Source organism: Phoca vitulina, unplaced genomic scaffold, assembly GCF_004348235.1.
Source record: "Phoca vitulina isolate PV1807 unplaced genomic scaffold, GSC_HSeal_1.0 scaffold18, whole genome shotgun sequence".
Taxonomy (NCBI): Eukaryota; Metazoa; Chordata; class Mammalia; order Carnivora; family Phocidae; genus Phoca; species Phoca vitulina.
Window position 1 is genome coordinate 22,827,846 of NW_022589721.1, and position 23,947 is coordinate 22,851,792.

Genomic DNA, 23,947 nt, shown 5'->3' on the forward strand with positions numbered 1-23,947 from the left:
CAACTAGTTCTTGAAAGCATTCCTGCTATGGTAAGGCTCTGAGTATGTTCTTAATTTCGATCACTTTCCTTCTTAATTTGACCCAGATTGTCAATACCATTCTTACTGGCCTGCAGAACTGATCAAATGTCTGACATAATCTTTGATGACAGAATTTGAAAATTGACTTTTAGAGAGAAAGAAAGATAATCTGATAAGAGATCTGTAATCTGAGCAAAAAGTGACAAGGACCTCTGCAAAGACAAAGGGGATTACTAATAGCTGATGGATATTTTGCATTTGTTTTAAATGCATTATCACAAGTAATATAATCATGGAGCCCTTCCCACTTTAGAGTTTAAGTTACTTATACAAGACTAGTATGCGATAGCCCTGGGATTCCAACATCTTTTCTGTGGCTCAAATATCCAGCAGTATTCTTCAAGTGGAAGGAAGATTTCAAACATATGGTATGGGAGGAATTCCACTCCACAAATAAATGGACAGAATAGAAAAACTTGTCCCTCACTGGTTTCTAAGAAGAACTGTTTTTTGAAAATTCTGCAGGGAATGGCTGCCTAGATTAGGACCACCATACAGAAATGCCAAAAAAAAAAAGTGGCAAAAGGTTTTCATGTCCCCTTATTGAAAGGACAACAAGTTCTGTGTCTGTGTGTGGTCACCTTTCTCCTAGGATACTTCTGTCTTTGCTGCAGGAACCTAAGAGAGCAGAATTAGTCTTCCTTCAGGCCATTGGAACAATGCTCACCGGCTCCAGGAAGGTGATGGAAATGAGTAGTCCACAGCAGCCCCAAATTGCTGGATAAACACTTTTGCATGGATCTTTTCAGGTAGTGATTGTCTCAGCATCAGCTGCTTTTCTTTTTTTTCTTGGAGTGTATTATAGATAGACCAGCCATCACTTGGATGCCTCTCCCACACCAAGTACAGCAAAGCCTGCATTCTCCAGGAAAGCCCACTGCTCTGCAATCAGTCTTCAAAAGAACAAGGCAAATTTTCAGGAGACATCCTTGGGTTGAGGGGCAGAAAGAACAGTGTTTCAGATGACATACAGAACAGGAGTGGAAATGGGCTCCTGAACCTAACAGATGTCTGATTTGTGACACATGACTGAATCATATCTGTGAGTAGTTCAGAGGCTCAAAGGGGAGTATGAAGTGAGCCGATACATGTGAAGTATTTAGAATGTTAACTGGTGTAGATTAAATGTTCAATCAATGGCAATGATAGTCACAAGAATTTTTACTGGCTCAGATATTTCATATGTGGAAAAATAAAGTTATCTTGATCATATGCTGGAGTGGAGTTCTGGATGGAACCTGAGTAGGTCAGGGAGGTGGGACTGACTGGGTTTTGCAGAAAGAGCATTCACTTAACAAAGGAATGGTGGGGGCTACGGGGTGAGCATCTCCACGTGGAGAGAGGTGTGCTTGGACTTGGTCTATGACTGTTCTCTGGCTTTAAACTCACCCAACTTGCCAGGGAGACTTTTGCTCAATACACTCAATGATGTGGCCACGCGTCATCATGACAGCTTCCAAAATACTTCAAAGAAGGGAAGGTCATTTTCAGAGGAGGGCTGTGAGGACCCTAGGAGATCAGAATGAGAGGATGGTGAGACTGGAAAAGGCTCCATCAGCAGGAACCACTGCATGTGGGAAGTGAGCAGCACAAGGAGTTTTGGTTTTGGTTTCCTTGGCATCCCTCTGGGCCCCATATGGTAATAAATGACAAGCTCCCCATCAGATCCCAGAACACAGTCAGCCAGCACTTCCCTCTCTCTGAGTGCTGCTCTGGGATTTATGCCGACAGGTGGTATAAATTCATGAGCCAGGACAGGCATAACACAAAGGGGGGAGGTTGCTTGGATTGGCAGCCATCAGCCCTGCTTGGTTACCTTCTCTTTCAAACACCCTGGGACCCAAAGGAAACCAACAAAAACATGGCTTCCCAACAGTGATCCCTTTGCAGGCCTTCTTCTCCCTCTCTGCGTTCCCATCCCTAAACCCATACCCTCCTGCATTTCTGCCAAAGAGAACCATGTGATCATGGCTACCCCATAGGGAAATACAAGGAGTGTGCTTTGAAGTAGGGCAGCCCTGGATTCGAAGTCACTTCTAGGCCATATAATGTTACTCAAGTTCTCTGAATTTTGTTTTCTTCATAATAACTCCTGCCTTAAAGAGTTGCCAAGATTTACAGATCACCTGCACATAGTGAACAGTCAATATGACAATTACTTCCATTACTATTATTTCTACTTTGGTGAAATGAACAGGTAATGGGATCCAGACTTTGGGCACCAGTGTGGAGTATTCCAGAGTCTCTGGGTGGACAATATGTTTCACTTTCTAATGATCTGATACATCAACACATTCAAGGGCATAGGCTGCATGAGTTGCATCATTCCCAGGAGCACAACCACCTTCCTCATCCCCCCCCCATAAACTGAAAGTGTCCCCTCCTCATGTCTGACCTCCTGGCCTTAGGACTTGCAATCACTCCTTGGGTTAGAGATGCTGACCTCTAAAGGCCCCTCTAAAAATGCATATAGACAAGACCATTTTAGCATCCACCCTCACATGAATACAAAAGAATTTGGCTGATGCCCAGAATGAGCAAGTTTTGCAAGAAAGTGGAGGTGGGGGAGGAGGAAGGGGAAGACCCTAGTGAGGTATAAATGACAAGGAGGATGTGGTCACTGGATGTCAGGGCAGTTTTCAATCGAGAAGGGCATGAGAGAAGGAGCACAGGTGATCCTTCCTGTGGAAGCAGGGTAGTTCTCTGTGGTGAGTCACCTGTCTGGGGTTCCCCCAAATTATAAACACCCAGGGGAAACTACACACCCTTGAATATAGAGGCTGTGTGGAAGTGTGGACCCAAAGCCCCAAGACCCTCGTCCTCATCTTGCTGCTACTGTTGGTTGACCTGCAGTGAGATCCCAGACACAGGTGTTCACGTTGGAGCCCTTTTCCTCATCGGTCCACTGGAGTGGCTGTGTGTTTGGGGAGGGAAGGTTATTGTCCTGTTCTAATGTGATTTCGCCCTGACAGAAGAGGAATGGAAAGCGAGACTGAGAAAGACTAAGCAGTCAATCAGGGAGCCCTGACCTATCTCTTTCTTCCTGCACATTCTTGACCTGAGGAACATACTGCTGAGTAAAACATGCCCCCATTCTGGAGGAACCTGTGTTATAATCAGGGAAGCAGCTAAGAAAACGGACCAGGGCCCTGGCGCACACTGGGAACATGGTGAGGTCAACGCCACGGCAGAGGGGAGCCTCAGAGCTAAGCCCTGTACATTTGGCCCAGGGCAAAGGGGAACTGAGAGACTTTCGGAAGATTCCAGGGGGCCACTCCCCTGCTCTGCTTCCTTTCCTTTGGGTCTTCACCTGAGCCCAGCTGTGCCTGGTGTCCAGGGTGGAGGTAGGCCTAGACCTTTCCCCTCTTCTTACTGCACCCTCCACATAAATTTGCATCTTCCCTTGAGAAAAAGACATCCCTAGTAAAGGAAAATGCCATTTAAGTAAGGGGAATAGGACATATTCCCCACATAAGAATTTAGTAAGATTCTGAAATTTCTAGAGATTTCCAATCCCGTGATTTTTATTTCTTGCCTACTTCTTCATAATGACTATGACGTCAGTGATGATGACGGTGCCGATGAAGCAACACCAGCAATTACAATAATGATGATAATGATGGTGGTCGTGGTGGCACCAATACTAAAAACTAAGATGTAGTAAGTCCTTACCGGGTGCCAAGAGCTTTGCATGCATTATACGAGACCATATTTCTGTTATCATACCACTTTCACAAACGAAGAAATTGACAGACAGACTTCGTTAAGATCACACAATTTTAAAACAGGAGGGATTCTGTTCAAACCCGGGTGTATGACTTTAGGGTCTGAGCTCTTAACTGCTCTGCCTGGCCCCTGTTTGACTTCCTGGTCTTACACTCTTGCTCTCCTGTGCTGGTCTTTAAGGGCAGCAGGTGAGGGGTAGCTGGAGGGTATGGGCTCTGCTCTAACAAAGGGGTGCCGGAATGGAGGAACAGAGTGGTACCTTTGAAGAAGAGAGCAAAACAGGCCAAATCATTGGGATCAGCTGGGAGAAACTCATGCATCCCTTGAGAATGGATGCCAAGTGACCCAGGCAAGGAGACTTGATCTAGTTGGTGCTGCACAGAGCATGAGACAGCTACTAATAAAAAGAAAGTGATCTGGATCACTTTTTGCCATGCCCTAGCCCACCCATCCTCCCACAAGGGCAAAGGAGAAGGAAAGGCACACTTCGGAAGGATTCCTGCCAGTGATTGCACCCTGCTCTTTAAGGACTCAGCTATCCCTCCAGTGTTTGCGGTCCCACTTCCACATCCAGCCCCATCCACCCTCTGTAGAACTCAGATAGCTCTCTCCAAAAACCAGGTAGTCAATTAGTCACTTTCAGTAGCTGCAAATGTTAAAAATTGCAAAGTGTCTTTCCCTTCTCATGGGCCTCACAGGTACCATGAGCCTGCAGTGTAGACCCAGAGTGGAAGGAGCTCTAGAGGAGAGGCAGGCCACGTTGCAACCTCCTTCCCTTGGTCTGACCCAGCTCCACATCTTCTCTTGCAAGTTGCACGGGCTATATCAGCATGACCTCCATTTCATGACATCTCTTCCAAATATTTGCTTAATGAGATTCCCGCCAATAAATGAGGTTTATCTGGAACTTGAAGATGATTGAAACAGAGAGTTTGGGGCTCTTTGGAGGCTTTTGGGTTTTTGTGAGCTGGAGTGCTATATATAGTTGTTGCTTTTAAGTTCCTATATACAGCGAAACACAGTTTCCTGCTTTCTCTGAAAAAGGTGCTTGCTCTCACAAGCTGAGGCCCAGTCACCCAGAAATACCTACATCCAGCTCAGCCTGGGTTGGTCTCACGGGGGGGGGGGGGGGGGAGAATGGACTCTTCTTCCCTTCCAAAATCCGCCCACTCAGCCCCCACTCTCCTCCTTACTCAGTCTTCTTCCACAAAGTTTCTCTGAATTACTGTTTTAATGAGGGAGATGCAGAGTGCTATTGAATAGGAGGAAAACAGAACCAGTACCTGCCCTGTCCCTGAGCTCTTGCTGAGCGCTTTTCTAATGTTGAATACCCACCCTTTCCCTGGTTTTGGATACATACCTGCAGAATGGAGACTGCTGGGCAAGCAGGGAGGGAGGGAGAGAAAGAGCAGCTCACATTCCAACATTATACTCAAGCTGTGTGACCTTGGCCAAGTTCTTTTGTTTTCTCATTTGTACATGAGGTCATGGGAAGATTAAAAAAGATACGTGGAAATGTTAGCAGTAAACAGCTGGTGATTAAGGACTTGGGGTTACGTGAACATCTTTGAAATTATTCTACATCTTATGCACTTGGGTGCTCAGTAAATATTGCCACCAACACCAAAGGCCACATTTTTCATGCATTTTTTTTTTCCAGAATGTGTGATTTGCATGGGTGATAAATAAGTTCTTAAAATAGCTGAATCTTTTCTTTAAGTAGTTTTTTTAAAAAAAAATGAGCTATTGATCATACTAATTTTTGTCACTTGATGAAGGTGTGCTTGCCAGGTTTCTCCACTAGAAAGTTACTATCTTCCCATTTGAGATTATTAAATAGTTTGTGGAGAAAACATTACCAAAAATGGGATGAACCACGTGACTCCTAATGAGATGTGCTGACGTCACTTGCGGTGTTCCTGCCCAAAATGCATAAAGCAGATAAGCCACTGGGAGATATTAGACAAACCCAAACTGAGAAGCCGTCTACATTTAGTGGCTGGTATTCTTCAAAAGTGTCAGTGTTATGCAAGACAGTAAGGCTGAGGAACCGTCCCCAAATAAGGAAGCCTAGAGACATGGCATGTAGATGCAATCCATGATCCTGAATCAGATAATGGATGAGGAAAAATCGCTCTAAAAGATACAGGGATGACTGGCTTCATTTGACTATGAACCATAGACTAATTAACAGCATTGTGCCAATGTTAAATTTCCTGATTTTCATGTACCATAGTTGTGGAGGTAAACACCCTTGCTCTTAGGAAGTATGCACTGAAGAATTTACCAGTACAGGGGCAAGATGTCTGCAGTTTATTTATATAGGCTATAGTGATGGGGTGGGGGAGGGCTGGAAATGATGAGACATATGGCAAATTTTAACAACCATTGAACCAGGGTGAAGAGTATATAGTGGCTTCTTTTTGGTATGATTCTTATAAACTTTCTGCAAGTTTGAACTTAATTAAAAAAAAAAAAAAGTTGAAACAATCAGATTAGAAACCAACCCTTCAGGAGAGAAAAGCTGCCGAGCCGCAAAATCAGTTTCCTATATTCCTTAAGAGCACAAAGGAGCTGAGCCTTGTTTCTGTGAATTCTGTTGACTGAGACTGTGACGTCATCACCGTGCTACTCCTCACAAGAAGTATATAATTATAGCTTCTCTGTCACAGATGGTGACTGAGGTAGGGTGAGAATCCAAAGAAAACTCAAGCATCTTATTGGAGCTCTCCGCATTGAGTTTTGAACAAAGGAGCAGAACAAGACACCATTCAAGCATTCACTCATGTATCTAATCAAGATTTTTTGCACATCTATGTTTCAGCACTCTGCTCGATTCTGGAATAAAGATGTGAGAAATGTTTTTCCCTTCACTCAAGGAGTTTGCGGTTCTGATGGGGAGACTGACACGTCATCAGTAGCAATAATCCAGAGTGGAAGGGATTACAGTAGAAACAGACATAGGCTGCTACTAAGGAGGAAGGAACCAGGAGAGTAAAGAGAATCTTCATAAGGGCATGACAGTGACATCGGAAGAGTACTGTAGCAAATAGAAAAAAGTCTTTCCGGTAGGCTGTATTTGCAGAAGTCAAATCACTTGATGTTGATAGAATCTAGGGTGTGTAGAGGAGTGAAAGTAGAAACTGCTGGAAAGAGCTCTGTGCAAAGAGCTTCTTTTCCCTTCAAGCTAGAGTTTGGATGATTTCAGTATTCTCTTTATGACCCAAATACCAGACATCTGAGTGTGTCCCAAATCCTACAGCTGACGGTCGGTCACAATTTCCCTCTCATGTTGAAATCAACATGTTCAAGCTGCCATCTACATAACTAAAACCCTAGCCATGATACATCCTCCTATTAGCTCTACTTGAGTCCTGTTGGGGAAGGTCACACATTACCCCCATTCTTCTCCCCTTGTTCCAAAGTTTTTTCTGGATCTTGATCTCACTAGTGTCTTGTCACCTGTGGCTCTTCTCTTCCTAGCTTCAGTCAACCCAAATTTGGAACCTCGTCTTCTTTCGTTGTTTTGATTCAAGATTCAGAAAGAAAAAAAAAAAAAGTAGTTTTGGTGGTACTATACAGAAAACCATGGGAAATTAATAAAGAGGTCTCAACTTCCCAGAGTTCTATAGACTCACTCCTCATCGGGGTTTCTGAATGGCTGGAGTCTTTCTCATGGACTTTCTGCCTGTCCATGAGCCAGGCCCTCACTCTCTTCACACACTCCTCTCTCTCTTCCATTTCCTGGACTCCTTTCTATGTCCATTTTGGGCCAACCTGAAAAACTTCGAGTGTTTCCATTTGTGCACAGAATAATTTATTTTTCACCCAAACTCTCAGCTCTGCCAATCTTTAAAAATGTAAAAAGTTATTATGGTTTTCTCTTAAACAAAAGGCCATCTATCTGCGGTTTTCAACTTTTGACAGCCAAAGAATTGGTGGAAGTTTTGGCATTACAATCTTTCCTTTTATATGATTCAATATCTGGATGTGGCTTCACTTGTGTTTGGAAGGAAGGGAACAATATAAAGATTTCTCCTTCCACCAGTATGCATTATTTTACCCCATGGAGGGCAAGTGTAGTTATAATTAATTATCTTTTTTTATTATTATTATTTTCACCACAATTTTCCCTTCTGGAGAGAAGGGCTTTTGTGAGGGAAAGTTCATGAACAAATAACTCAGCTCTACTTGGACAACTCAGTTGTAGGGTATTTCATACTTCTCAAGACAGCCTATCCCATCACTGGAAAATAGAGCAAACTGCTGTATGGCCGGGGTCAGTACACAAGTCCATAGGTCAAATCCAGCCCTGTCTGTTTTATATGACCCATATTTTTTAAAACTGTTAAAAAAAAATCAAAAGAACACTTCTTCATGACACATGAAAATTATATGAAATTTGAATGCTAATAGTCTTCACCAAGTTTTATTGGGACACAGCCATGCCCATTTGTTTGCCCATCATCTACGGCTGCTTTGTCTGCAGTAGAAGAGTGGAGTAGTTGCAATAGAGACCATAAGGCCCACAGAATCTAATATAGTTACTCTCTGGCCCTTCACAGACCACTGCTGTGCATGATGCAAAAGTGAGGAGTTACCACCCTTGAGCTTTCAAGAGCAATCATTGATTTAAAGATATTATATAATCTGCAAAGCTCTCATCTTATTACAATTTTTTGACTTGTGTTTCTTGAATCTGCAAGTCTATTCAACTCTAAAGAGAATGTATGGCTGTTTGTAAATGTGTATTCATAATCATAAAGTTCACTTATGTGTGTGTGTGTATGCATGTATGCCAATGGCCAGAGCTACATATGTGTAGGTCTGTACCACTTAATTAATATAAGTGTACAATACGGACAATTTAGATCTGCCTGAATAATAATTTTCATTGATGATCAAGGTTCGATAAAATTACTCAGTGTAAAATGAAAGGTTAAACTTTCAAAACCATGTTGTTTTTAAATAGATAATCAGATGCTCATTTATTTTTTGTGGAACCTGCTGTTGCATGTCCATTTCTTAGATAATTTCTTAAGTAAGCAAATAGGTGTTAGGCCCTGTTTCTCTTATGACATGACTTCATATTTCATATGACTATTTTCATTTTAGTCTTATGATGCTGACTTTGTTGCACTCAGAGAAATAAAACAATTTCATTTCTGTGCCACCTTTAACAGACCACTTGGATCACAGATACATATGTGTGTGGTTCTCTTTATTAAGATAATGGCTTTGTCAAATACTACAGAACTCTTTCAAGGATAGGACAAGTTTCCTATTTCAGTAGCTCTCCCTTTCCTATTTCAGTGAAGCCAGTCTAGCTCTGGGAAATTACTCAGAAGCCAAGTCATTTTGCAAAGAAATATAGATCTGCAACTTCCATGGGTGGGGGCGGATAAGAGCCAAGGGTTTCCATTTCCTATCACAAGGGTAATGGAGTCTCCCAAAGAGGGAAGGAAGAAGGGGAAGCATAGTGGAAGGAGAACTAGGCAGGGAGTAGGAAACTTGGCTTATTGCTGTTTGACTACTAACCAACACTAGGGCCTTAGCAGAGCTACTTATTTTCTTGGTCTGCAATTTCCCCATTTTGAAAATTAAGGAGTTGGTCAAAGTCAATAGTTCTCATGTTTTCTAAAGCAGTGAACACCTTTGATGAAGTGAAATCCTGTGTGCAAGACTAAAAAATGAGAGAAGCAGCAGTGGAACTGACCTGGTGGAAGGGAGGAGCCACTGGGCCTTCACTCGACCCCTGGGCAGTGTATCTAGAAGCTCCTCTTCAGAGCTAAGGGCTCTCCAGAACAGCTTGGCAGACTGTTCACTGAGTTGTCTTGTTCTGCTCCAAATTCTATGGATAACAGTTCTATGGATATGGATCTATGGATAACAGTTACCATGTGCATTGTTTGTATATGCATTACTGCATTGGATTTGCTAAAATAATAAAAATAATAATGTGTTCTCTTAAATGATCAAACATTCCTACTGCAGGGATATTTTCATTGTTTACTATGACAGGCAAATGCCATGGACAGAGATGGAAGGTCAGTTATCTCAACCCCAGGCACTGTCAGTGGGAGACCCCAGACACAGTAATTACAAAAGAGATTCAGTGTGTTTGGGTTGTGTGATTGACTCTGCACTTTCACATCTGTCTCCCTAAGTGCTATGAAGGAAGAGTCTATATCTTGACCTTCTTTTCCAGTGCCTAGCAATAGAGAATGCCCCAGAAATTTCAGTAAATGAATATATAAATGAGAGGTGAAAGCTCACCATATAGATGTCAAATTGGTACACAAAGAGTGAAGGGTTATCTAGGAAATATGAGGGTAAAACCTGTCCACTGGGCAATGGAGGATGAAAGTCAGTGAGCAGTCAGCTCCCTGAACAAAAAGTTCCATTCCTGAATTAACTCCACTTGTCACCTTGGGTGCCCATCTATAAATCTCCGTCTGATAGAGATAAACCACACAACCTCTAAATTTCCTCCCAACACTGATATTCCATAAAGCTATGATTAAATTGATTCAGAAAATGATCCTTTTAAAGTGTTTCTCATAAATTATTCAAGTACTTACTGTGAATCTCTACTTCCTGAATCCCTCCATCTGCAAACTCCATGCGTTCTCCCTAGTGAAGCCCTGCAGGGACAATGGGGAAATACCAAGTGATCTCGACCACCACTCTTGGGACATTGTCCAGCTTCTCCACCATCTAACAAGCCTCCCCCCCACCCCCCACCTCACTTTGTGTAACCGGGTTTCCTCTTCTGGGAGGTTCAAGGACAGGGCCCACACAAAGATTTTTTTTTTTTTTTTTTTTTTAAGATTTTATTTATTTATTTGAGAGAGAGAGAATGAGAGAGAGCGAGTACATGAGAGGGGGGAGGGTCAGAGGGAGAAGCAGACTCCCCGCCGAGCAGGGAGCCCGATGCGGGACTCGATCCAGGGACTCCAGGATCATGACCTGAGCCGAAGGCAGTCGCTCAACCAACTGAGCCACCCAGGCGCCCCACACAAAGATTTTGACACCACATGATGACTGTGACCTTAAGTTGTTGGAAGAGCTTTCCCTTGTATGTGACATCCATGTGAGACAGGAACTACAGAGATGGAGAACTGTAGAAACTTCTAGAATTTTATGAAAGGAAGTGTGCTGGATAGATGATATCAGTAGCCATAACTGTTGGGGTTGTTTGGGGACAAACAACCAAATCTCCCCCTGATGTCACATCATCACCAATTTCACACTATACTCCAGGAATGCAAATTATTTTAATATAATTCAGCTAAGATAGGTTCTGAGCTCCAAATCTTCTAGGTAGGAAGAAAAAAAACTTGCGAGCTCATGTCACTTCAGCTTTTACAATACAAATGAGATGTCTAATAGGTTTTTTTTTTAAGATTTTTTTTATTTATTCATTTGGGAGAAGGTGAGAGAGAGATAGAGCGAGAGCATGAGCAGGGGTAGTCAGAGGGAGAGGGAAAAGCAGACTCCCTACTGAGCAGGGTGTCCAGCATGGGACTCGATCCCAAGACCACAGGATCAAGACCTGAGCCAAAAGCAAATGCTTAACACACTGAACCACTTAGGTGCCCTGAGATGTCTGATAGTTTAAAATAATCTTTTGAAAGTAAACTACTAATATTTCACATCTCCACCCATTCCTCTTTTTTCTTCCCAAGAGGGCATCTAGATAGATCAGAAAGCTTTCTCGACCCATGTGAGAAGGGGGGTGCTTTGCATCCATCTGTGGGTCTTTGTCCTGCCCTCTAGTTGTGTTCTGATGGAGATGATGCCTCTTAGCAGCTGGTCATTATCTGTGTCGATGTATTCTCTGCAGAATGAATGTTCTGGCATACTTTGTTATTCTGCGTTGGTCAGCATCTCAGTTGAATTTAATCCCAGCTGAACCACTTCATAACTACTCAATCTTATTCAAGTTATTTGTCCTGTCCTTAGTTTTTTCTACTGTAAAATGGAAAGTATTTTGAGGGTTCAATGAGATAACAGACACTCAGGGTTTGGCATATAGTAAGCACTGAATAAATGTTAACTATTATTATGGAAATTTATACTAGGCAGGGCAAACAGCAAATTCAGGGGCACAGCAAGATGGAACTGTATGTTAACTCCTATTATTAATCCTTTTTTTAAGTTCTAGGTCTTCTAGCCTCAAGCTTGGTTTCAAACACACTAGGCTGAGTGACCTTTTGTGGGCTTTAGATATCCCCAAATATTAAGCATCAGCCTAAGTACATTTCTCAAGCTTTTCTAACATCAGGCTTTAAAACCAGTAACCAGACAGTTATTGATAAGCGATCAAGCCAATATATTTTTTGAGAAACTCAAGAAGGAAGGTACTTTCATCTTTACTCTGTCTGGCTTTCAATCACTTCCTTACAGATCTTGAGAGCTGACACTAATTTCACAGCATTCAAGTGTGAGAAAAGATCATTCCAATACTGACTGTTGAAAAAAAAAAAAAAAACCTAAAGGGGCTTCTGGCTGCTAGGCCATTATACTTTCTAAATTAATCGTGTCCAATACGTATACATCTGCATTGGTGGTTTCATTGACCAATAAGTGTATATTCCCTTACGAGGAGCTTTGCAGCACTTCTGTTCACTTAGTCATTCTGTTCACAAGGATATCACATTTTTGGTTTTCAAAGATCTTGGCCTTTATTCTTATTAGACCTCTAGTCAAACAGTTCTTTCATTTCCTGTGGGTATTTCATGAACCCTAGCAGGTACTCCACATTATAACTTTGATCTTTCAACAAATATTCAGTAGCATCTACAATGTGATGGGCTTTAAGTCATGAGTTGAGAATGCACATGCTGAGAAACACAACTCTTTGGACTTGCTTGACTATGGGGGGATACTGTGGTGGAGTTTGTGACTTTAGAAAGTCCTTGGAGGTTGTTTGGCTCAACTGATGGTGGAAGAGCTGCTCTTTATGCCATCTGGACCATTTCTCTCCAGTTACTGTCCCACTTTTCTTCTTTTCTCACCACATTTAAAGAGCTTTCTGTGTGTGTTTCTCTATTATCTCACCTCCCACTCCATTCTGGCTTCTGCTTCCATCACTTTTTGGCAATGAGTGTCCAGAAGGTCTCACTGCTATACTAATCTCCAGTTCATGCAATTTCTGCACTCACCTTTACTTGGCTGCTGAGCAGTGTTGGCCCCTACGTTCCTCCTTTGACTTGCCTGGTGCAATAGTCCCATTTCCACTTGCACCTTTGGTCACTACTTCTCAAACCTTCTCCTGGTTATTATTCCTCCACTAAGTAGATATCAAAGAACTCAGGGTTGCTCGTGGCTATCTTTTCACCTCAGTCTAGGGCTTCTCCCTAGGTCAAATTTTCTGTGCCCATGGCATCACTAACATCTCAAAGGCTATGACTTTTGGACTGACGCTTCCAATGTACATCGTTTTTTTTTTTTGTTTTCCGGGCTCTAGACCTCTACTGAATATCCAATCACTGATTTGGCATTTTAGACTAGATGTTGCACAGGTAAGTGCAACCCTGTATATCCCAAACTGACCTCATAATCTTTCCCCAGAAAGTATTCTCCATCTCTCGTGTTTTCTATCTCAATAAGTGGTACCTCCAACCTCTCACTTACTTATATCTTTTACCTCCGTCACCTTGGACATTTCCTTCATCCACAGATGTACATCTAATAGTATTCAAATCTAGGCAAAACCCCTTCTAAATATTTTTTGAATCCAAGCACTTATTTACATCTTCACTGCCATAATCCTAATCTAAGCTACCACGTCTTTCCCATAGGAGCTTTCCAGAATCTTCTAACAGGTCTTCACCCTTCTCTTGTTCCTCTTCTTCCTAGTCTTCTGACAAGAGAGATCTTTTAAATGCTCTTCTGGCCCTGTAACTCCCCTCATTAAAACCCTCCAATGACATCCTATTATTCATAGAATATAGACCACCTTTCATGTGGCTTGTAGTACTTGCATGTTCTGGTCCCTCCCTAATTCCACAGCCTCATCTCATATCACCTGTGTCCTACTTTGTGTCCTCTCAATCATTTGGATCCTCATTCACCTACAGTACTTGAAATTAATTCCCATCTTACCATTCCATACGACATTCCTCCTTTCCAGATAACTCTTGCTCATCTGTCATGCCTTGGCCAAAATATTATTTCCTCAATGAGGTTTCTTCCAATACTCAGACCAGATACATCGCTTTTATGTGCTTCATTTCACAATGTATTTTTTGCAATTATAACATATGGTAATTTGTATGAAGATATGTTTTATTCTGTTTCTCTGATAGACTATAAGAACTCTGAAAGCCGGGAGCCTATCTATATTACACATTTTTCCATCTCCATTGCCAACACAATGTAGTCATTTGATAATAAATGAATGAATGAGTTGGCCATACAGCTTCTGCTTAAATGCTTTAAGTTGCAAACAGAAAAGTTTGCATTTTTATAGTTACTTCACCTCTATGTCCTTCACTAATGTGGGGTGACTAATGCCTAACTGATAGTTTTGTTGTAGTGGGTAAATATATTTCACATCCAATAAGATGTGAAATTCCCCAGGGAATACCTGTTCAGATCATGTCAGACAAGAGTGGAGATATGCAAGTGAACATGGGACAAAGTTGGTTCTGGCAGTTTGCAACCCTCTATATGTCACTTCCTAAATGGAGAACTGTAGTTACAAAGTAGGCAACCTCAGGATCAAGACGGGGTAAAAATAGGGAGTATTTATGGATTAAATTCAACATGTTGCTATTTGAAGAGTAGGACATTTACTAGTGCTGTGCACTAGGGAGAAGCATGGCTGGCCTTAGTTGACTGAGTCAGTCTCACACAACCATTTTCTGAGGTCCAGAAATAGGATGGAATATTGGGTCTGCAAGGTAACCAGCCTGGTACTCAGCATTTTTGGTCACTGTGACAACATTAGAGAGCCAAAGACACAATTTCAACACCACCTTCATTTAATTAATTCACCTAAAATAGTTTTCCTTTTCAAGGACTGTGGTGAGACCCACAGAAGAATGCTAGATCAGGCAAACCTCAGCACATCTGGTGCTCTTCCTCACACCCCCGCAGAAGGGAGGGCCAGGTGCCTTTCTAGGAAACAGAATTTTCTGAATTGTTCTGTTGTCATATTATTACTTAATGGCAGCAATAGCCAAAAATAATTTGAGGAACATGGGTTATAAATAGCCACCCACCTACCTACCTAAAACATAAATTGGTAAGAATTCTTCCTTCTATCAATTCTCTGTCACTTTCCTCCCTCTCTCTTTAAAATGTATCGGTTTTATACATGGATGCACAAATAAACATCATCCTCACCACCCTCCACCCCCACTCTGACTCAGTAAGCAGGTTATTCTGTTTGAATTTCATTGTGAAGAAAAGTAAGAGTCGAGAAAATGCTGTCTAGGACAGGACTTATGAGAATTTTGAGTCAGATGGGCCTCTTTTGAATCATGAGCCATCTTGTGTGCACTATGATCTTGGACAAGTGGCTTGAGCTCTTCCGGAATCAGTTCCTCCTCTATGCAAATGTGGGTCAATGGTCATACCCCCATTGTTTGGAGCTGCTTTCCATCTGATCACATAGACTTCAGTAGTCCAGTATCTGACACATGATAAGTGCTCACTACATTTTAACTTGCTAATTTTAATTATTATTAATATGATTCATTGTATTTTGTCATTTAACAATATTATTTTATTAATATTGTAAATAATTAATATTTAACAATAATCTAAAATATTCCTTTCTAATTAATTTGCTTTTGATAGTCCAACAGTAGTCATTAATTACTAATACCATGGCAAGCAAAGGGATCCAATTTCTTTAAGCAGTCATGTATTCTTCCAAGACCGTCTCTCCTCAGCTTTCTTTCCTCATCTGCCTATAGTCATAGAAGACTGTAGGCAGAAGTAAGTACATGACACTAATTCTCCCTCTGGTGGGTGTCGCTGGAGAACTCTGAGGAATGCCAGAGTTGCAGAGGGGACCCAGGCTGAGGAGAGGCAGAGCTTGTTTTATCCATTTATTTCTAACTCTGAGGTTTGATCACTCTGATTTTCACTGCATCCCTGCAGAAAATGTCATTGAACGTTTCCCACATACAAGGCCCTGTTTGGGGTCAAATTGTGTCCCTTCAAGATTCATGTGCTGAAGTCCTAACCCAATATCTCAGAATGTCACCTTATTTGAAAATAGGGTCACTTCATATGTAATGAGTTAAGATGAGGTATTAGGTGGGCTCTAATCCAATACGACTAGTATCCTTATCAAAAGGGGATATTCAGGCACAGACACACAGAACAGAAGAACGCCATGTGAAGATAAAGGCAGAGATCAGGGGGATGCTTCTACAGGTGGGGGAATGCCCAAGATTGCCAGCAAGCCGTCAGAAACTAGCAGAGAAGCATGGAACAGATTCTCCTCCACAACTCTCAGAGAGAACCCATCCTGCCAACACCTTGATTTTGGACTTCCAGCCTCCAGAATTTATAGAGACAATACATTTTTGCTGTTTAAGCCATTCAGTTTGTGATACTTTGTTACTGCAGCCCTAGCAAACTCATACCAGCCAAAGGTATTACACGCCCAAAGTACTGCACATAAGATACATGTGATAAAGTTATTTCTCCCACTTTGAGGGGGTTAAGTCTAGTGAGGAATATTTACATTACACTGCCCCAGCAGCTTAACACACTTATTTCTGCATGGCTCATCACAGATTTTTATTCCCTCTCATTCTCCCTGGCTATCACAATACATTCTTTGAGTCTTTTATTAACGCACTGACTTATGACATGTGTATTGATCCCTTAGGATAGGGACGTGTATTAGTCACTTTTATCCCTACACAAGACACTTGGGACAAGAGACTAGACAGAGATGAAGGAAGGAAGTAAAGGCAGAATAGGAGCAAGGGGCTCTTCCTATAATGTCCTTGTGGGTCCTGACTCAGCCCTTTCCCAGGAGTCTCTGGGGTGGCCTGTCACTCCCACTGTCCCCATCCCTTAGGTGCTCTGGGTTCTATAAAGTTGCTTCTAATTTTGAAATAAAATTTATTTTCCTGCAACTTCTGGAACTTGGAAGAACTTCTTAGTTCTTCTCTCTGGAGTAATACACATTAAGGTCTAACCCCTAGATCCTCCTTCCAGTCTCTCAGATAATTGAAAATAGATAACCAGTGACCCCAGAGACTCTCTTCTGGAGACTATACCAAGCTCCAACTGAGGTGGCTTCTGGATCAGTTCATTCTGATTGATGATATTCATTGCATCTTCAGGACACGTCTGTAAGGCAGGCACTGTTTCCATAGTAGAGTGAGGAACCTGAAGCTGGGGGAGGCAAAGTGATTCATCTGATGTCACGCAGTTGAGAAGTGGCAAATGTGGATTCATACACTCATCCGTCTGACACTAACACCCAGGTTCTGGTTCCACAAACCTGGAAGTGAACTGTTTTCAATGGTGAGTCTGATTTACCCTCTGGCTCTAACCTTAATTCTTGCGTTATGAAAAAGATGGAGGTTCATGATCACATGCATAACAACTGGGGCCTTATCCCACCCAAACAAGGTCTATTCAACAAGAGCAGGCACCAGTTGCTGGCATATGGCATTGGGTGCCAGTAGATCTGATAGTGCCAGGCAAAATGGCCTTGATTGGCAGCGGCTCCCTTGTCCAGCTGTCCAACAGATGGGGAGATGAGCAGCGAAGTGGCCTAGCTGGCACCATACAGATCTGCTTCGTTTGGATGTGATCTGAATGCCATAGCAATGAAACTGGTGAGCGCTGTTGTCTCTGAAATCGACGCAGGCCTGCACAATTATCCAAAATCCCCCCACTCTGTTATGTAGTAGGTAAAAAACTGGTTTCAAGGTGAGATGTCTGGGTTTCACCCTAAATCTGTCACTGATCTGCTATGTAAATGGGGGCTAGTCACTTTTGGCTTCTAAAGGCTCAGTTTTCTTATTTAAAAAAACCCTTCACAGCTTTGTGTGATGATCAAATGTGAGGATGTGTTTGAAAGTTATTTAAAATGTAAAAAGTACAATAAAGTATAAACACACAAGAATTTTAGATATTTGACAGATAAGAGCAATTATCTGGGTGATGGAAGGAAAAGTGCAGCATTTGGGTAAAATTACAAAAGAAGAACCCCACAAATTTAACAGAGCAGGTCAGAGGACTCATTGTCCTATGTAGAGATCTGTGGACTGCCCATCTACATTAAATAGCAGAGCATTGAGCTTTTATGATATTGATTTGTTACTTGTTTTGCTAGTATTTTCAGAAAGCACAGATTTTTTTTTTCCATTTTGACTGTGGTTTGTTTTTCCTATTGTGTACCCTAACTTCAGCTGTAAGATTAAAGCCCTTCTTTATAAACTTTATAGAGATGGGAGTGGTGTCATTCCTAAGGAACAAATAAGATGCAAATGTATCGCAAGCCAGCAGTGGATTTTAATGGAACAATGGATTTTAATGGAACAATGGATTACTTCCGAAAGATTGTGGGGAATATTTTTGACTCACTAGTGTTGAAAATTGGGATGCCAATTAGTTACCTATGCTGTAAGCATAAAATGATAGAGTTTGGTGGGACCCACAAAATTAACCCAAAATTCTCATTAGAAGGAGAAGAAACTCCTATTCAGACAGACAGGCTGGAAAAACAGAACAGACATTTGGGAAGCATCTCAGACCTTTCTTGCTTCCCATGACTAAATGTGATTTGTTCACTTTTTAATTTCCCATTAGAATTTGTCCATTTCCTTCTTACGGTACTCCTGTGTGTGTGTGTGCGTGCATATGTATGCGTCTAGGCCTCTATTTGGGCACAGTAAAAAAAACAAAAACAAAACACCTTTATATTTAAAGAATGAATGTGGTGCCCTTCAGGCAGAGACTAGGGGCTTTCTCAGCAAGACATTAGGGTTGGCACTGACCAGTCTCATGGATTAACGTGAGACATAGGACAGTTGGGTATTTCACAGGACAAGATTCTCACTGTGGTACTTACCACCATGTGTATTTCAGTCTCTCCCTGTAGGTGGAAAGTTCCCTGTAGGTAGCCACAGTTTTTGTTTTACATTGTCAGATTTAATTCTCACATTAGTTCTATAGATTCGATAATATTGACTAATGGCATGATGCCACAGGTCTGCTGTGTTACCTCTTTCTGTGCATTATCCTTTCAACATTGGCATTGTTCCTTGTGTGCTTACCTATCCCTCTTGTCTAGAGAGCATGACTTGCCCTATGGGTTGCAAGTGAGAATGGGATCATCAGGAAGGAAGAAGGGAAGGAAATAAGATAGGTTCCATTTCCCAAGAACTTTAGGGAAGTAGCATTAGAATACAGAAATAACACTTGATAACGACTCGGGAAATGTGTGTCTATCATCTGTGCAGCTCTATCATCTGTAAGACTTCCAGCGATTCTTAAATATAGTCTATGACTCTTAAGGCTAAAACATGCAGTCATTTTTACTAGCTCCTGAATGAATAAGGATTTACTGCTTATTGCTATGGAACTAAACACACCAAAACTTAGGAGCTTAAAACAACCATTTATTTAGCTCGTGATTCTGTGGCTTAGTGGAGTGGTTCTTCTCTGGATTGGCCTTGTAGTCCCAGCTGGGCTTTATCAGGGGGTTTTAGTTGGCTGATAAGACACTTTGTGGCTTGAGAATCTAGGATGGCCTCACTTACAGGTCTGAAAGTTGGCAGCCTGTTACGTAGAGCAATAGGGGTGACGGAGCCTGTGTCTCTCATCATTCAGTGGGCTACCTTGGTCTTATTCTCATGGTAGAGATTTCTAAGAGCCGAAGGGAGAAGCTGCCTATGGTGCTTCTAGAAGATCCAAGGTACCAAAGGAGTGCTCCAAGCCTCTCACATTTGGATGTTTTTTTTCTGAACCACTGCCCATTACCTGGTGTACAAAGCCCATATTCCTCACCTTGACATCCAGTGCCCTACACACCATGGATTCTACTTTGCTTTCATATCTTCCATCCCTGCCCTCCCCCACTCCCCAATGCAGACATTTTTGTGTAGCTGGATTGCACAATTTGTAGACTCTAAAAAGCTCATCTCCCTTCCCTCTGGGTTTTCTCATGGCCTTTCCTGTATCCAAGTACTCTTTCCTCTTGCTAAAACTGCTGCCTTTTCAAGACCCAGAAAAAATGCAAACCCCATGCATGTCCTTTAACTTGTTTTGTAATGTTTTTGTGATTTTCTCACGTTGGAGTCTTACAGTATGGTTCTCACTAAGCATATAGCCCTCAGTTCACACCTCCTGCACAATAGAACGAAGCTCTCTTGAATGCAAAGATAGTGCTTCCTTTTATTTTGTACCTTCTGTAGGACCCAGAATAATGTTCAAAACACACTTAGCAAAGGGGAAAAAAATGTTTGCCGTCTGCTGACTTGAAATGAATTGAAAATTCAAATTACCTAAGAGGGTATTTTCTTCATGTTTTTGAAACTAAGCTTGTTTACCATGATATATCTCTCCATAAGGGTCTTTGACTGTATTTTTAATAGCAACAAAAAATATGACTATGAAGATAGCATTTTCCATCCCTCCCACAAAAAGAACTTCAAGGCTATTTGTGAGAGAAGGTAGGAGGCGAAGAAAATCATTGGCCTGGAGTTACAAAGGTGTTGTCCTGTTTCCCTGAAATCACAGACTGACTCACTCCTGTTCTTTGGGCTATCATACCCCCATGCCCGCCTCCCCTGAAGACTCCTCCTCCTCCTGAACTAATAGCAGTACTTGGTCTTCATTGATTTCCACATTTGAAAACTCTAAGGAGCCTCAGTGTCATGTGAAAGATTTGGCAGCTAGCCATGCACACCCCCCACACACTGTTTTCAGGCCCCAGTTGAAGTTATTGTTCTAACTCAGTCATTTCCTGCCTTTGGGAGTTGATAGGGGGTGAGCCTCCACATTCTCAAGACATTCCCTTAACAGTGGAGACCTTGGACCTTGCACACATTCACATAAACACTCACACACCCACACACTCATTCAGTACTCACATACCCACACAGTCACACACACTCACTCAATACTCGTACATTCTCACACACTCTCACTCACACACTCATACGCACTCACACACCCACCCACACTCACTCAATACTCGCACATTCTCATATACTCACATACTCTCAATACTCACACACTCACAACACTCACTCACATATTCTCACACACACACCCTCAACAAAATTAAATACATATTTCATTTTAAAATTTTTTCTACAAGCACAGAAACTATTTTGAAATAAAATCCATGCCCCCACACACTGAAAATCACAAATGCTCATATATTGTCATGTTTGCTTTAAAATTTTGCTTATCATGAAACAGAACATCCAAGATAAACTTGAAGTCTTCTTTATTTTCCTCTCCAGTCTCATGGCTGTTCCCCCCTCCCATCATATAACAGCTATGGGGAATTTAGTGACTCCCCTTCTAGTCCTTGTTCTGTACATTTGCTTTGTGTATATGTGTCCATAAACATTATTTCTGAAATGTTTATAAATGGCATCAGATTGTACTTAACATCTTCAACTTGGTGGTGAAGATGGTGGTGATTCAAGTGTATTTGACATCAACACTTGCTAATACACTTAGATTTAACTGATTCATTTTTTGTGCATAATATTCTAGTAATTCTTTTACTGGAATATACCATTCTTATATTCACTCCTACTGATATTGGGTTGTGCCCAATTTTTTTGCTATTATAAACAACGTTGCATTAAATGAGCAAATGCTTTGCTGTGTATGGTTTTCTCTAGGGTGTAAACCTAGAAATAGGATTGTTAGGTTCTTGGTCATTTTAACTTTACTAGATATCCCCGCACTTTCTATGCCTCGTGCCTCTCTCTAACATTCTTTTTTATTGCTATGCAAGTGACAATTCTAATGTGCAAACTTGATCATGTCCCTAAAATATTTAATATCTGTTAGTGACTTCGCATAGTCAGTAGGATATGATATAACCTCCTTAGACTGACATTTAAGACCTTTTAGGATGTGGTCCTGTCTACCTGTCCAGGATTATCTCACTCACATCTTATTCCCCAGCAATACTGAAACATTTCTTATTCCATGATGGCAGAGTGGAGTGCCGTGCCTCTGTCCTTTGTATAAACTCCTTCCCCTGCCTGGATTCCCTCACTTTCCCTCCCTAGCCTCATTTTACCTTTCAAAACTTATCACAGACTTACCTCCACTAATAATAATAATAATAATAGATAATAATCATTGCATATTTGCCATGTGCCTTAAATTACCCTTTACCAACTTCTCTCCCTGCCAAATACTATGTCCACTCTATTTTTTTATTTTTTATTGTTATGTTAATCACATACATTACATCATTAGTTTTAGATGTAGTGTTCCATGATTCATTGTTTGTGCATAACACCCAGTGCTCCATGCAGAACGTGCCCTCCCTAATACCCATCACCAGGCTAACCCATCCTCCCACCCCCCTCCCCTCTAAAACCCTCAGTTTGTTTTTCAGAGTCCATCGTCTCTCATTGTTTGTCTCCCCCTCCGATTCCCCCCCTTCATCCTTCCCCTCCTGCTATCTTCTTCTTTTTTTTTTTTTTTCTTAACATATATTGCATTATTTGTTTCAGAGGTACAGATCTGTGATTCAACAGTCTTGCACAATTCACAGTGCTTACCAGAGCACATACCCTCCCCAGTGTCCATCACCCAGTCACCCCATCCCTCACTCGATCAACCCTCAGTTTGTTTCCTGAGATTAAGAATTCCTCATATCAGTGAGGTCATATGATACATGTCTTTCTCTGTTTGACTTATTTCGCTCAGCATGATACCCTCCAGTTCCATCCACGTCATTGCAAATGGCAAGATCTCATTCCTTTTGATGGCTGCATAATATTCCATTGTATATATATACCACCTCTTCTTTATCCATTCATCTGTCGATGGACATCTTGGCTCTTTCCACAGTTTGGCTATTGTGGACATTGCTGCTATAAACATCGGGGTGCACGTACCCCTTCAGATCCCTACATTTGTATCTTTGGGGTAAATACCCAGTAGTGCAATTACTGGATCGTACGGTAGCTCTTTTTTCAACTTTTTGAGGAACCCCCATACTGTTTTCCAGAGTGGCTGCACCAGCTTGTATTCCCACCAACAGTGTAGGAGGGTTCCCCTTTCTCCGCATCCCTGCCAACATCTGTCATTTCCTGACTTGCTAATTTTAGCCATTCTGACTGGTGTGAGGTGGTATCTCATTGAGGTTTTGATTTGGATTTCCCTGATGCTGAGCGATGTTGAGCACTTTTTCATGTGTCTATTGGCCATCTGGATGTCTTCTTTGGAAAAATGTCTGTTCATGTCTTCTGCCCATTTCTTGATTGGATTCTTTGTTCTTTGGGTGTTGAGTTTGATAAGTTCTTTATAGATTTTGGATACTAGCCCTTTATCCGATATGTCATTTGCAAATATCTTCTCCCATTCTGTCGGTTGTCTTTTGGTTTTGTTGACTGTTTCTTTTGCTGTGCAAAAGCTTCTTATCTTGATGAAGTCCCAATAGTTCATTTTTGCCCTTGCTTCCCTTGCCTTTGGCGATGTTTCTAGGAAGAAGTTGCTGCAGCTGAGGTTGAAGAGGTTGCCGCCTGTGTTCTCCATTAGGATTTTGATGGACTCCTGTCTCACATTGAGGTCTTTCAACCATTTGGAGTCTATTTTTGTGTGTGGTGTAAGGAAATGGTCCAGTTTCATTCTTCTGCATGTGGCTATCCAATTTTCCCAACACCATTTGTTGAAGAGACTGTCTTTTTTCCATTGGACATTCTTTCCTGCTTTGTCAAAGATGAGTTGACCATAGAGTTGAGGGTCCATTTCTGGGCTCTCTATTCTGTTCCATTGATCTATGTGTCTGTTTTTGTGCCAGTACCATACTGTCTTGATGATGACAGCTTTGTAATAGAGCTGGAAGTCCGGAATTGTGATGCCGCCAGCTTTGCTTTTCTTTTTCAACATTCCTCTGGCTATTCGGGGTCTTTTCTGGTTCCATACAAATTTTAGGATTATTTGTTCCATT